The sequence below is a fragment of the Rattus norvegicus genome, chromosome 14 (assembly GCF_036323735.1).
Source record: "Rattus norvegicus strain BN/NHsdMcwi chromosome 14, GRCr8, whole genome shotgun sequence".
Lineage (NCBI taxonomy): Eukaryota > Metazoa > Chordata > Mammalia > Rodentia > Muridae > Rattus > Rattus norvegicus.
In genome coordinates, this window is record NC_086032.1 from 20,273,366 (window position 1) to 20,288,039 (window position 14,674).

General features: G+C 37.8%; 1 long non-coding RNA gene across 2 annotated transcripts in view; it reads left to right on the plus strand.

Moving 5' to 3' along the window:
- The window catches only part of LOC134481832 (uncharacterized), a 75,747-nt gene extending 63,356 nt beyond the window's left edge, over positions 1–12,391 (plus strand). For both annotated transcript variants that reach the window (XR_010057679.1, XR_010057678.1), the window contains one exon: positions 11,114–12,391. This is a non-coding gene — a long non-coding RNA (uncharacterized LOC134481832). The remainder of the gene's footprint in view (positions 1–11,113) is intronic.
- The last annotated feature ends 2,283 nt before the right edge of the window (positions 12,392–14,674 follow it).

Sequence of the window (14,674 nt, forward strand, 5' to 3'; positions counted from 1 at the left end):
CAACACTCTTGGTAGACTAGCTCTCTCCCAGAGGGATCCAGGCACAGCTGTGGCAAAGGGTCATCTCTGGGCTCAGAGGGAAACCATGAACAAAATCTTAAGCTCGGTTTTATAAACGTGGTCACTGGCACTAATCCCAAATAGACATAGTTGCTATATGTATTGTGAAATGTGTCTATCACTCAAGAGTGTAGAATTGTTCTGAGATTACTAATAACTAATTACAATTAGTTTCAAACCACGTTCCAGAGTTTGTTTTTGTGAAATACTGAAGCCTAGCAGTGGGGGAGGTTTAGATGTGTTTTATGAGCCTTTATAAACTGAGTAGTTACAAAAGAAGATGTTTCAAATATAGGCCAAAGAGTGGCAGTATAGGTGTCTGTGTGATTAACAAAATCCTGTAAACACCCTTCTGGGAGCTAATTAGGATGGCCAAGACAAAAGGCACATATGCTTTGGCTGAGTTTACCCTGAGTTATGCATTAACTAAAATGTAAATGTTCTGAATCAGGGCCTATTTTGTGAGCCCAGGCTCAAAAGCCAGATTTCTGCCCTGGGCTTATTTCTTTTGTCTTGATAATGTCAAATAGTGTCCAAGTGTCTAGAAGCAAGTAACCCCAAAAGGCTCTCTCCATCCTTCATTTAAAACCAAGGGTATCCTAGTCACACAAAAACACACAAGGTTGCACTTACTGATAACTGGATATTAGCTCCAAAACTCAAATTACCTGAGATACAATCCACAGAACACATGAAGCTCAAGAAGAACGACCAAAGTGCAGATGCATCTGTACTTCTTAAAAGGGGGAACAAAAATATTCATAGAAGGGGATATGCACATATTTTTGGAGCAGAGATTGAAGGAATGACCATTCAGAGACTGCCCCACCTGGGGATGCGTCCCATTTAAATACAGCCACCAACACTAGATAATATTGAGGAAGCAAAGAAGTGCATGCTAACAGGAGCCTGATATAGCTGTCTCCTGAAAGGCTCAGCCAGAGTATGTCAAATATAGAGGCAAATGCTAGCAGCAAACGACTGAACTGAGAATGGCTCCCAATTGGAGGAATTAGAGAAAGGATTGAAGGAGCTGAAGGGGCTTGCAATCAGACAACAAAAAGAGATCAAAGGGATACAGATTGGAAAAGAAGAAGAGAAACAAGCTGAGAAAGAAATTAGGGAAATGACAACCTTCATAATAGTCCCAAATAATATAAAATACTTCAGTGTGACTTTATCCAAGCAAGTGAAAGATCTGTATGATAAGAACTTCACGCCTCTGAACAAAGAAATTGAAGAAGATCTCAGAAGATGGAAAGATCTCCCATGTTCATGGATTGGCAGGACTAATATAGTAAAAATGGCCATTTTACCAAAAGTGATCTATAGATTCAATGCAATCCCCATCAAAATACCAATCCAATTCTTCAGAGAGTTAGAGAGAACAATTTGCAAATTCATCTGGAATAACAAAAAACCCAGGATAGCTAAAGCTATCCTCAACAATAAAAGGACTTCAGGGGGAATCACTGTCCCTGAACTCAAGCAGTATTACAGAGCAATAGTGATAAAAACTGCATATTATTAGTACAGAGACAGACAGATAGACCAGTGGAATAGAATTGAAGATCCAGAAATGAACCCACACACCTAATGTCACTTGATTTTTAACAAAGGATCCAAAACCATCCAATGGAAAAAAGATAGCATTTTCAGCAAATGGTGCTGGTTCCACTGGAAGTCAGCATGTAGAAGAATTCAGATCATTTCATGCTTATCACCCTGTACAAAGCTTCAGTCCAAGTGGATCAAGGACCTCCACATCAAACCAGATACACTGAAACTTATAGAAGAAAAAGTGGGGAAGAATCTCGAACAGATGGTCACTGGAGATAATTTCCTGAAGAAAACACCAATGGCTTATGCTCTAAGATCAAGAATCGACAAATGGGATCTCATAAAACGGCAAAGCTTCTGTAAGGCAAAGGACACTCTTCTTAGGACAAAATGGCAACCAACAGATTGGGAAAAGATCTTTAACAATCCTACAGCTGATAGATAATCCCATAAGCTTGGATAGGGCTTATATCCAAAATATACAAAGAACTCAAGAAGTTAGACTGCATGGAGACAAATAACCCTATTAAAAATGGGGTTCAGAGCTCAACAAAGAATTCACAGCTGAGGAATGCCAAATGGCTGAGAGACACCTAAAGAAATGTTCAACATCTTTAGACATAAGGGAAATGCAAATCAAAACAACACTGAGATTTCACCTCACACCGGTGAGAATGGCTAAGATCAAAAACTCAGTTGACAGTAGATGCTGGTGAGGATGTGGAGAAAGAGGAACACTCCTCCATTATTGTTGTGATTGGTGACTGGTACAACCATTCTGGAAGTCAGTCTTGAGGTTCCTCAGAAAATTGGACATTGAACTCCCTAAGGACCCAGCTATACCTCTCTTGGGCATATACCCAAAAGATGCCCCAACATATAACAAAGACACATGTTCCACTATTTTCATAGCAGCCTTATTTATAATAGCCAGAAGCTGGAAAGAACCCAGATGCCCTTCAACAGAGGAATGAATACAGAAAATATGGTACATCTACACAATGGAATATTACTCAGCTATCAAAAACAATGACTTTATGAAATTCATAGGCAAATGGATGGAACTGGAAAATATCATCCTGAGTGAGGTAACTCAATCACAGAAAAACACACATGGTATGCACTCATTGATAAGTGGATATTAGCCCAAATGCTTGAATTACCCTAGATGCAGAGAACACAGGAAACTCAAGAAAGATGACCAAAATGTGAATGATTTACTCCTTTAAAAGGGGAACAAGAATACCCTTGGGAGGGAATAGAGAGGCAAAGTTTAGAACTGAGGCACAAGGAACACCCATTCAGAGTCTGCCCTACATGTGACCCATACATATACGGCCACCAAACTAGACAAGATGGATGAAGCAAAGAAGTGCATGCCTACAGGAACCAGAAGTAGATCTGTCCTGAGAGACACAGCCAGAATATAGCAAATACATAGGCGAATGCCATCATTAAACCACTGAACTGAGAACGGGACCCTCATTGAAGGAATCAGAGAAGGGACTGAAAGAGCTTGAAGTGGCTTGAGACCCCATATGAACAACAATGCAAAACAACCAGAGCTTCCAGGGACTAATCCACTACCCAAAATTATACATGGACTGACCCTGGGCTCCAACCACATAGGTAGCAATGAATAGCCTAGTAAGGGCATCAGTGAATGGGGAAGCCCTTGGTCCTGCCAAGACTGAACCCCCAGTGAACGTAATTTTTGGGGGCAGGGTGGTAATGGGGGGAGGACCGGGAGGGGGACACCCAAAGAGAAGGGGAGGGGGAGGGTTTAGGGGGATGTTGGCCTGGAAACCAGGAAAGGGAATAATAATCGAAATATAAGTAAGAAATACCTAAGTTGATAAAGATGAAAAAAATGAGCATAGTCTTCAAGGAGAGAATACAAACAGAACACAACAATGTCAGTTTTATTCTGATATGTTCCCCAACTCATTTTGATTTTCTTGGAATATGCTTCTTCTTTAGAATTAAAAGTTCCTATGTAAATTTGGTAGAAGCACAATAGTTCCTTGGGGGCCTGTTTCTAGAGCATATGTGTATGCTATGAATTGTACATATTCAAGTACTCCATTAAAATACTATATAATTTTCTTTAATTCTTATAGGTTCTTACACACATTAAACAAACTTTGGATTGGTGATAATTCCAATGATAATATTGATGCCTTGTAGTACAGCTGCTACAGATTATCAAAGGAATCATCATAGAATAGAACATGGTCAGTACACATGCAATATATATTTTGAGTCTTTTGCATGCTATGTTGATTGAATTCATGGATGTAGAATCCTCATTGGGTTCAATAAAATGGTAACACCTTGCCCATTAACTTCTTGGAAATGTGAGTGTGAATATATATCACTGTGTTCTGTGATTAGTAATTATTTGATTGGTGACACTTAAGGGGACATTTTCTTTTCTTTTCATCTGTTCTCATGATTATACTTTACAGTTGTATTTCCCCTAATGACCACTGTGCCTTCTGGAACAAGGTTTCTGGAAGGATTACTTTTATACAAATAACACAGTAGGTGGTGCGTCCTTACAATGAGGACATCAGGAGATGCTGCTCAGCTCTTTATTGTCATTTTCTATAATGCTTGGGTAAAGGTTGTTTCTTAAGCTAGTAAAGACTATTTCTCCAAAAATACAACAGTCCTTTGGTTTGTTTTATTCTGGCGTAAGAAACTTTACTGTTGTATTCCACCAGCTCCAAAAAGAATTAGGGAACCTTGGAGATAGAGGAGGTTCTGCTATGAAGACTTTAGAAGGTGGTACTGCATTTGCTTTTACAATGGGAGGAGGTGTAATATGAGGATTACTTGGAGGTCCAGGACGTGGATGAACTGTTAGATAAGAATAATGGAAATCAGAGAAAGGAAGAAGAGGAGGTTGATGCAATCCTGGAACAGAGGGTTGCCCATATGGTTTACCTAATTCTGGTCTATATGTAGGAAGACGAATAAGAAGAGGAGGTGGAGGTTGAAGAGATGGTGGTCTTGGAGGATCTTGTTGTCCTAGACACTCACCAGACTGTTCAAGGAAGAAAATTAACAATTTTAAATTATATATTTCACAATTATTAGCAATATACTTTCTCAGCAAGGTATAATTTACATCCCTTCTAAAAGTCTACTCTCCCAAGAAAGATATATGATTGGCTGCGTTTGTAAGTTAAGTTCTTCTAAAAAATTCTGTAACTCTGGAAGGAGAAGAAGTTAGAAATTTTATGTTGCAGACAGTGTTCTTTTGACTTATAGCAAAGCTTCTTTGTACTGGAGAGAAGCATTTAACCATTAGCCTATATGAGATCAGAGTAGGCACTGACTCATAACCTGCAAAAATGAGGAATTCTTCCCCTGGTCCCTTTCTACTGTCTTGGTCTTTACCCATATTTCCCCTGATCTTGATACATTCATTCATGTTACAGTCTAGGAAGTGAAGGAAAATACATGGTGTTTGTCTTCTGAGCATGGGTTACTGTGCTTACTACATTTTCTTATTCCACTTGTATTTCTGAAATTTCATATTATATTTCTTTTAAAGTAAAAAAAAACCTTGAAGGAAAACTGGTGGGGATTCAATAGAAATGAAAAGGAATGATAATGAACAAACGTAGTCCAGTGTGGGTAAGGGGATCATGGATCTGGGTTGGGGGAGACTAGTTTGAGATCAAGGAAAACCCACCTAATTGGAATATGAAAATCCCACACAGAAGCTTGTTACTTCATGTTAATTAAATACTAATAAACAAAATGTGGGCCACTGAGCACTATGATTCAGGATGGAATTTTATGAAGTGTGAAAAGTATGGCCATGGGATGAGGATGGAGCTGCCTACCAGGTTCCTCTCCTGCTTCTTGAGTCACCTGAGGGGAGGACATGGATATGTCTATGCCAGTGTAGACTATGCTATGATAAACAGGATTCTTACAGTCCTAATTTGTGGTAATTTATTTTGCAGCAATAGAAACCTGTTACATGTTCTTAAGTAAAGGTCCTCAAAGTCATTCAGGGAAAATGTTCCCTCTTTTGTTCTCACCATATAGGTTCTCCGTGAAAGCTTAGATGGCATAGAACTGAAAGAAAATATTATGAACAATCTATTAACCTGATTCTTAGTAGACGTGGTCAATGAAATCAATCCCAAATGGAAGTAGTTGCCATACATATTGAGAAATATCTCTGTCACTCAAGAGCTTAGAATTGTTCTGGGTTTTAATTCCAATACGTTTCAAAGCGTGTTCTGGAATTTGCACTTTAAGGAATAAGTTAATCTAGCATTGGGTTGGTTCAGTTGTGTCTCCTGTACCTATATAGACTGAGTAGTTACAATACAAGATGTTTCAAATATAGGCCAAAGTCAGGCAGAATAGTTGTCTCTATAGTGTAAATGCTGTGATTATATCATGTAACACCAGCATGACTAAATAAAACTGTTTTACCCCCATTTTGGAAAATGAGAATCATACATGTTTCCATGTCCTGAAGTCATAAGATTATTTGTGTTATAATGATATTCATGCCTGGGTCCTAGTCCGATCACATTTGCTAAGGGATATTTAATATTTTCTAGACATCTGGGTCTTTCTTGACTTGGTGCAGCAGTTGGTGAACACTCAGTGTCTTACTTGCTAGGCTAACACCCAATTTATTGATTTTTCCCCCTAAGGTTCAACATTAAAAATAATCAGAGCTGAACAGTATTGAAGGAAACAAATGAATTAGGAAGTTGGGGGTCTTTAGAACACAAAGGGCCATGTCAAGTAGAGGGACAGTATGTGCTCTTGTTCCTATGCTGCTGATCCTAAGTCAAGCTGGTTTAGACCAATTCATTGACTTATCTGTTGAGTTGTTTCTCTAATATGTTGAGTTGACACATTGTCTTCACCAATCCCAGAGTTTAGGCTAACTGGAAACACTTGTTCCTTCAAAGTCAGTTTCACGGGCAGTGGTAAAATGTGCCACGGGCAATTTATAAAAGACCTTTCTGTCTTTAGGCAGTGTGTTTTAATCTTCTCAAGTTTCTTTGGTCAACTCTCTCCAGTTTTGTAGAGGCTTATACATTCCACATTGACACCAACTTACTTTCTCTCAGGTTCTTCCTCATCCTGAGTTCCCATATTTACCTGCAGATGGCTTCCTTCTTACTTTGCCAAGAGATTGCAGCAGGTAGTAATGAAGTGCCCTGTCTTCACCATGCAGTCTATAAAGTCACTTATGAGTTAATAGAACAACTTCTTCCTTGTTTTCTTGGGGACTTGACTATCATTTTCTTCTTCGTAACTGTTTGTCACTTCATTTAACTAGCGTACTTCATTTCCGTATCAACCACACTTATGGGTTAATCACCCAACACCACCCCAGAGCTTTTCATCTGCTCTTCAAATCTGTTTTGACTGCTCTCAGCGTCTCTTTTTTATTTTTATTTGTATCATTATAATGACTTTTTACAAAACCTGAACTGATGGCTAAGATCAAAATATCAGATTACAGCTCATGTTGGTGATGATGTAGAGAAAGACCAACATTCCTCCATTGCTGGTAGTATTGCAAACTGGTACAACCACTATGGATATCATTTTGAAGGTTGAAAATAGATCTACCTGAAGATACAGCTATATTACTCTTGGGAATATAGTCAAAAGATTCCTCACCATGCCACAGGGGAACATTTTTTTCACTATGTTCATAGCAGCCTTGTTTGTGATAGCCAGAAGCTGGAAACAACCCAGATGTCCCACAACAAGAGTGGATACAGAAAATGCGGTTCATTTACACAGTGGAATACTGCTCAGCTATTAAGAATGAGGACATCCTGAGTAATGCAGGCAATTGGATGGAACTAGGAAATATCATCTGAGTGTGGCATATCATACCTGGTATGTTCTCACTAATAACTTGATATTAGCCAAAAATGTACAGAATACCCAGGATACAGTCCACAGAACTAAAAAATGTTAACAAGTTGAAAGGCCCAAGTGAGTCCTTCTTTAAATGAGGAAAAAGAATACCCTTGGCAGGGAAGGGAGAGGCAAAGACTAAAACAGAGACTGAAGGAACACCCATTCAGAGCCTGCCCCACATATGACCCATACATATACAGCCACCCAATTAGAGAAGATGGACGAAGCAAAGAAGTGCAGGCCTACAGGAACCGGATGTAGATCGCTCCTGAGAGACACAGCCAGAATACAGCAAATACAGAGGCGAATGCCAGCAGCAAACCACTGAACTGAGAATAGGCCCCCGTTGAAGGAATCAGAGAAAGAACTGGAAGAGCTTGAAGGGGCTCGAGACCCCAAAAGTACAACAATGTCAAGCAACCAGAGCTTCCAGGGACTAAGCCACTACCTAAAGACTATACATGGACTGACCCTGGACTCTGACCCCATAGGTAGCAATGAATATCCTAGTAAGAGCACCAGTGGAAGGGGAAGCCCTGGGTCCTGCTAAGACTGAACCCCCAGTGAACTAGACTATGGGGGGAGGGCGACAATGGGGGGAGGTTTGGGAGGGGAACACCAATAAGGAAGGGGAGGGGGAGGGGGATGTTTGCCCGGAAACCGGGAAAGGGAATAACACTCGAAATGTATATAAGAAATACTCAAGTTAATAAAAAAGAAAGAAATTTTAATTTTCTTAATCTTAGAGTATAAGCCACTGTTTATTATTTCCCTGTGCCAATGTGTTCAAGGCTTTTCCCCACATTTTCTTTTAGTTTTAGTGTCTCTGGTTTTATGTGGAGGTTCAAGAGCCACTTGGACTTGATCTATGTACAAGCTGATAAGAATGGATCGATTGGCATTCTTCTACATGCTGACCACCAGTTGAAAAAGCACCATTTGTGGAAAAAATCTGTCTTTTCCTCTGAATCCTTTTAGCTCCTTGGTCAAAGATCATTTGACCATAGCTGTGTGGGTTCATTTATGGGTCTTCAATTCTATTCTACCGATCTATCTGCAAGTCTCTGTATCAACCTCATCCAGTGTTTATCACTATTTGTCTGTAAATCAGCTGGATGTTAGGGATAGTGATTCTCCCAGAAGTTCTTTTATTGTTGAGGATATTTTGGGTATACTGGATTTGAATATGCCAATGCTTTTTCTAACTCTATGAAGAATTGAGATGGAATTTTGTTGGGGATTGCATTGCATATGTAGATTAGTTTTGTCAATATGGCCATTTTCCCATATCAATCCTGTCAATCTATGAGCATGGGAGATCTTTCCATGTTCTGAGATATTCTTCGATTTCTTCCTTCAGAGACATGAAGTTCTTGTTGTACAGATCTTTCACTTGCTTGGTTAGAGTCACCCCAAGGTATATTATATTATTTGTGACTATTGTAAAGGATGTGTTTCCCCAATTTTGTTCTCAGTGTTCATCTTTTGAGTAAAGTAAGGCTATTGATTTGTTGAGTTAATTTAATATACAGCCTCATTGCTGAAGTTGTTTCTAAGCTGTAGGAGGTTTCTGGTGTAACTTTTGAGGTCCTTCAAGTATATTATCATATCATCTGCAAATAGTGATATTTTGACTTTTTCCTTTCCAAATTGTATTTCTTTGACCCACTTCCCCACCCTACACCCTGACTGCTTTCTCTAGGACTTCGAGTATTATATTGAATAGATAGGGAGAGATTGGGCAGCCTTGTCTACTCCCTGATTTTAGCGGAATTGCCTCAAGTTTTCTTGAATATAGAGTTTTATAGTAGCGGCAGATAATTTTTTGAATTTCCTCAGTTTCTATTTTTATGTCTCTCTTTTCATTTGTGATGTCGTTAAATTGGATACTCTTTCTGTGCCCTTCAGTTTGTCTGGCTAAGGCTTTATCTATCCTGTTGATTTTGTCAAAGAACCAGCTCCTGGTTTTGTTGATTCTTTGTGTTGATTTTAATTTCTATTTAATTGATTTCAGTCCTGATTATGATTATTTCCTGCCATCTACTCTTCTTGGGTGTATTGCTCCCTTTTGTTCTAGAGCTTTAAGATGTGTTGTTAAACTTTTACTGTATGCTCTCTCCAGTTTCTTTTTGGAGACACTCAGAGGTATGAGTTTTCATCTCAACACTTCTTTCATTGTGTCCCATAGGTTTGGGTATATTGTTCTTCATTATCATTAAATTCAAGAAGTCTTTAATTTCTTTATTTTGTCCATGAATAAGTTATCACTGAATAGAGCGTTGTTCAGCTCCATATGTATGTGCACTTTCTGTTGTTTTACTGTGTGTCTGATTAATTTCTGTTTCCATGCTCTGTTTATTAGTAAGAGTGGGGTGGTAAAGTCATGGTAATAGAAATGAAATCAGTATAATTGTCCTTGACTGATATGGATCCCATCTATTGTTCTGAGCACTTCTTATGTCACACACACAAACACAGATGAACACACACACTATATAGGAAATTTATATACGTGTATATATAATAAATATGTGCATGTGATAAATAATGTATAGTATGTTGCTTGTATATGTCTGCTTGTGTATGTATTTGCAAATGAGAGATACAACTTTTTTTCCATAAAAGTTCTTTATGCCTTTTCTCTGTGACTCAGAAATACCATACAGACTTTTTAGCATAATCAGATTCCACCCATGCATACTTACCTGACTTTGTGTTTGCTATAAAATGGAAATGGGGGAATGGCTGCAACATTCAGCACTAAGGCATAGTGAAATTGCCTTACCTCTTTACTATGTTATTCTTGCTGAGAACCTCACAAATGATGTATCTCAAAGACTAGGTTGTACACGTATTTGAAAAAAAAAAAACCGCTTGAAGAAATGCCAGAGATCAATATAGGAAAACGTCATATTTTGTTATTTCATGTGATTACATGAACCTGAGCTCTTGGCCAATTTGTTCTTCAGATTGTTGCTTAAATTTCTCTTTCTTAAGCAGACAGTATTATTATTAAGAAAATAACAAGATACAGTATGCATAGATGGGCAGACTTGACTCTGTGGTGGTTTGCACTAGGGCAACCTAAGTTAACTGGAAAATAAAATGTTATGCTGAGAAAATAAAACAATTGCTGCCAAGTATCAGGGAGTTGGAGCCAGAAGGATGGTAGCAACAGTCATGGAAAATGGGAATCTTGATATGGAGTACTACTCACTATGAATCACGCATATTCAAATCACCACAACTGGTCTGCTATGTGTTACTATAGAAACATGGAAACAGAGGGAGTAGCAACATCATAGCTTTTCCCTTCAATTACACCAGGTGAGAAGGAAAACTAAATGTATTTGAGTCAGACATCATCAGTGGATAAATATACTTAATACAGAATAAAAATAGTATAAAATCGTATTTTTGTGTTTCATACAATTTTAAGGATGTTTAGAGGCAAAGAATTAAAGCAAGTTAATTAATTAAGTTTTCTGCTTGTTAGAAAACCAAATGTGCTAATAAAATATGATTCAGAGTTGTAGGAATAAAATGACAACCTCTATTTCCTGGCTTTCAGATACCGTCAGAAAGGGGACACAGTAGGATAAAAAGGAAAGATGACTATCGACCAGGTATCATGTGATTAGATGGATAATCTCAGGTAACCGTTAAGAACAGATTCACTGAAATCAATCTTAATTTAGGATAAAGAGAAAAATTCACTTTGTTGTTTAACTTTAATTAATTTATTAATTTTATTTTTTCTAATCATACTAGGTAGGCTGATACATTTCAGCAGATATCCTTAATCATTCCACAATGTTTGAAAATATTTTTCATGGAAGAAACATGTAAAAAGAATATTTAAAGAAAATGTTTAGACATAGGCACCTTGATATGGAGTACAGAGAATTCCCTTTGCATAGACTCATTCCTCTCTGTTTCCGTTACTATAGACATCCTCATCACCATAGTAGCTGTTACAGTTGACTAACTTACATTAATATAGCATTAACCAAAATCTACCTAATATTGGTATAGCATTAACCTGGGTCTAATCCTGATAAAGCATTAACCAAAGTACTAACATACATTAGGGTTCACTTTGTTTTTGTGGCTTACAGTTTCTGAAAATCTGTAATATGCTGTCAATTATATTTACTCTACAGAAATAGTTTAACTGACCTACAAACCCCGTTTACACAGCTTTCATCCCCTTTCACCCTTAAGTTCTTTACTAAGACCCTAAGTCTTTCCTCATTTTCTTTCTTTCCCATCCACAAGGTTGTATTGTTAGGATATAAGGGAGAATGTATTTGGGGCTTAATGTTCCAGAGACCATCGGTGGAGCAGAAGGCTTGCCCAGAAAGCCACACCTTAGAGCTCATTATATTGGACAGCAAGCAAGAAACAGAGAGTGAAGTAGACACAACACTGGTTTTTTGAGAACTCAAAGCCCATGCTCAACAAGGCCATACCACCTAATCTTTCATCAACAGTTCCAACAACTGTTGGTCTAGTATTCAGGCATATGAATCTACTGAATCTTGTATATTCAAATTGTCACAGCGGTGAGGGTAATTGGTCACTACCCACTCCAAACATGCTTCTTCCCTGCAGTACTCAAAACAAAGATGTGATTGCTACAGAATTGAAGCCTTAAAAATCCAAGTTTTCACTCTCAGTTGGGAGCTCTAGGTACTCATTATGCTGTCAGAAAGTTATCACAGGAATATGGCACCTGAATGGTGACTGTTGTTGATGCACTGATGTGACATGGTAAGACCTGGTTTACTTTCAGGAAGATTTTGGAAAAGTTTAGAGGAGTCAGACATGGCACACCTATTATCCCAGCTGTCTACAAAGCAGGAAGAGAGTCATCAACAGAAAACTGAGTTTCTCTGTCTCTGAAACATGTGCTTCTGACACTAAGAATGATGAAAAATATTCATCTTTGTTGCATGAGTCACCAACTTTGTAATATCTCATTATAGCTGCCTAAGTAAACTAATAGTGTATGTACGACTACATAATTAGTGCTTAATCTACCTCATATTCCTTTGAAAGTTTATGTGAGTATTATTATTACCATAGAGAATTGAAGCTAATAGAAAAGTAATTTTCTTTTGTGATAAAATGTCTTTGTCTTCAAAGGGATAATATTTTGTTCAAGTTAACATAGATAATAAATTTGCTGAATCTACAAAAGCTAGCATCTGTCCAGTGTAATTTTCAATAATGTAAGAGGAAATCTTAAAAATTGTTTTTATTGTCTGATATAAAAATAATATTTTGTATGTAAAGATCAATGAAATCACAAAATAAACTCTGTATTTTTTTTAGTGCAAAAAAATATATACATATATCATGGTCTGTAATTAGTAATTATTTCATGGGAGACACTCAAGGGGGCATTCTATTTTATTTTTTCTGTTCTCATGATTGTACATTACAGTTGTATTTCCCATAATGACCATTGTGCCTTCTGGAACAAGGTTTCTGGAAGGATTACTTTTATACAAATAACACAGTTCTGAGCATTGATTACAGTGCTTCCTACATTTTCTAGTTCCACCGATGTTTCTTAAATTTTCATATTATATTTGTTTTAAAATCAAAAATTAAACTTGTAAGGGAAACTGGTTGGAATTCAATAGAACTGAAAAAGAACGATACTGAGTAAACTAGTCCAGTGTGTGTAAGGTGATCATGGACCTGGTTTGGGGGAAACTAGTTTGAGATCAAGGAGAATCCAGCCACTTCGAATATGAAAATCCACAGGAACACAGAAGCTTGTTACTTCATGTCAATGCAATTTTAATAAGGAAAATATGGGCCACTCAAGGGGGCATCTTACTTTATTTTTGTCTGTTCACATGACTGTACATTACAATTTTGTGCTGTGATACGGGATGGAACCTTTCGAAGTGTGGGATGACACTACCCTTTGCATGAGGATGGAGCTGCCTTCCAAGCTCCTCTTCTGCCTCCGGAGTCATTTGAGAAGACGACATGTCTATGCCAAGGGTAGACTTTGCTATGACAACAGGCTTCTTACAGTTCTAATTTATGGTAATTTATTTTGCAGCAAGTAAAACCTGTTACTTTTTTTAAACTAAAAGTCTTCAAAGACACTCAGAGAATGTGTTTCCCCTTTTGTTGTGAGCATACAGGTTCTCAGTGAAAGCTTACATGTCATTGAATGGAATGAAAATATTATGAACAAACCCTTAAGTTGGCTCTTCGTAGATGTGGTCACTGAAATGAATCCCTAATGGAAGTAGTCGTCAGACCTATTGGGAAATGTCTCTGTCACTTAAGAAGTTACAATTGTTCTGAGTTTTGAATCCACTTTCAAAACCTGTTTCAGAGTTTGTACTTTTAGAAATAAGTTTATTCTAGCATCAGGGAGGTCCAGTACATTCTCATGTGTCTATATGGACTGCATAGTTACAATACAAGATGTTTCAAATATTGGCCAAAGAGAGGCAGATTATTATCTCTGTAATGTAATTGCTGTGGTTGTATCCTCTATCACCTGCATTCTTGTATAAAACTCTTGTGTTTTTGCTTTAGAAAATGACATTCATTTCTGTTTTCATATCCTAGAGTCATATGATTTGTTGTATGATATTGAGATTCAAACCTTATTCCTATTCAGTGCTCATTTGCTGTGAGTTATTTAATGTTGCATAGATGTCTAGGCAGTGCTTGTCTTGGTCCAGCACTTATAGAGCACTCAGTATCTCACTTGCTATGCTAACACCCAGTTTAGTGATTTTTCCTCAGGTACAATATTAAAAATAATCACAGCTGAAAAGCAGTGAAGGAAATAATGCATTAGGAAGTTGGAGTGTTTGTAGAGTTGAAAGGTTAAGTTTTGGTGCAGTGTCAGGGAAGTCTTTGAAATGAGGTGGGAAGACTCTAGAACATATAGGGCCATGTCAAGAAGAGGGACAGTATGTGTTCTTGTTCCTGTGCTGCTGATCCTAAGTCCAGCTTGTCTCTAGATCATATTTTGGAGAGAATCCCCATTCATTCACTTATTTGTTAAGTTCTTTCCCTAATTTGTCATCTGACACATTGCCTTCTGCAATTCTAAAGTTCAAGCTAACCCTAAAAACGTGTCAGTTAAAGG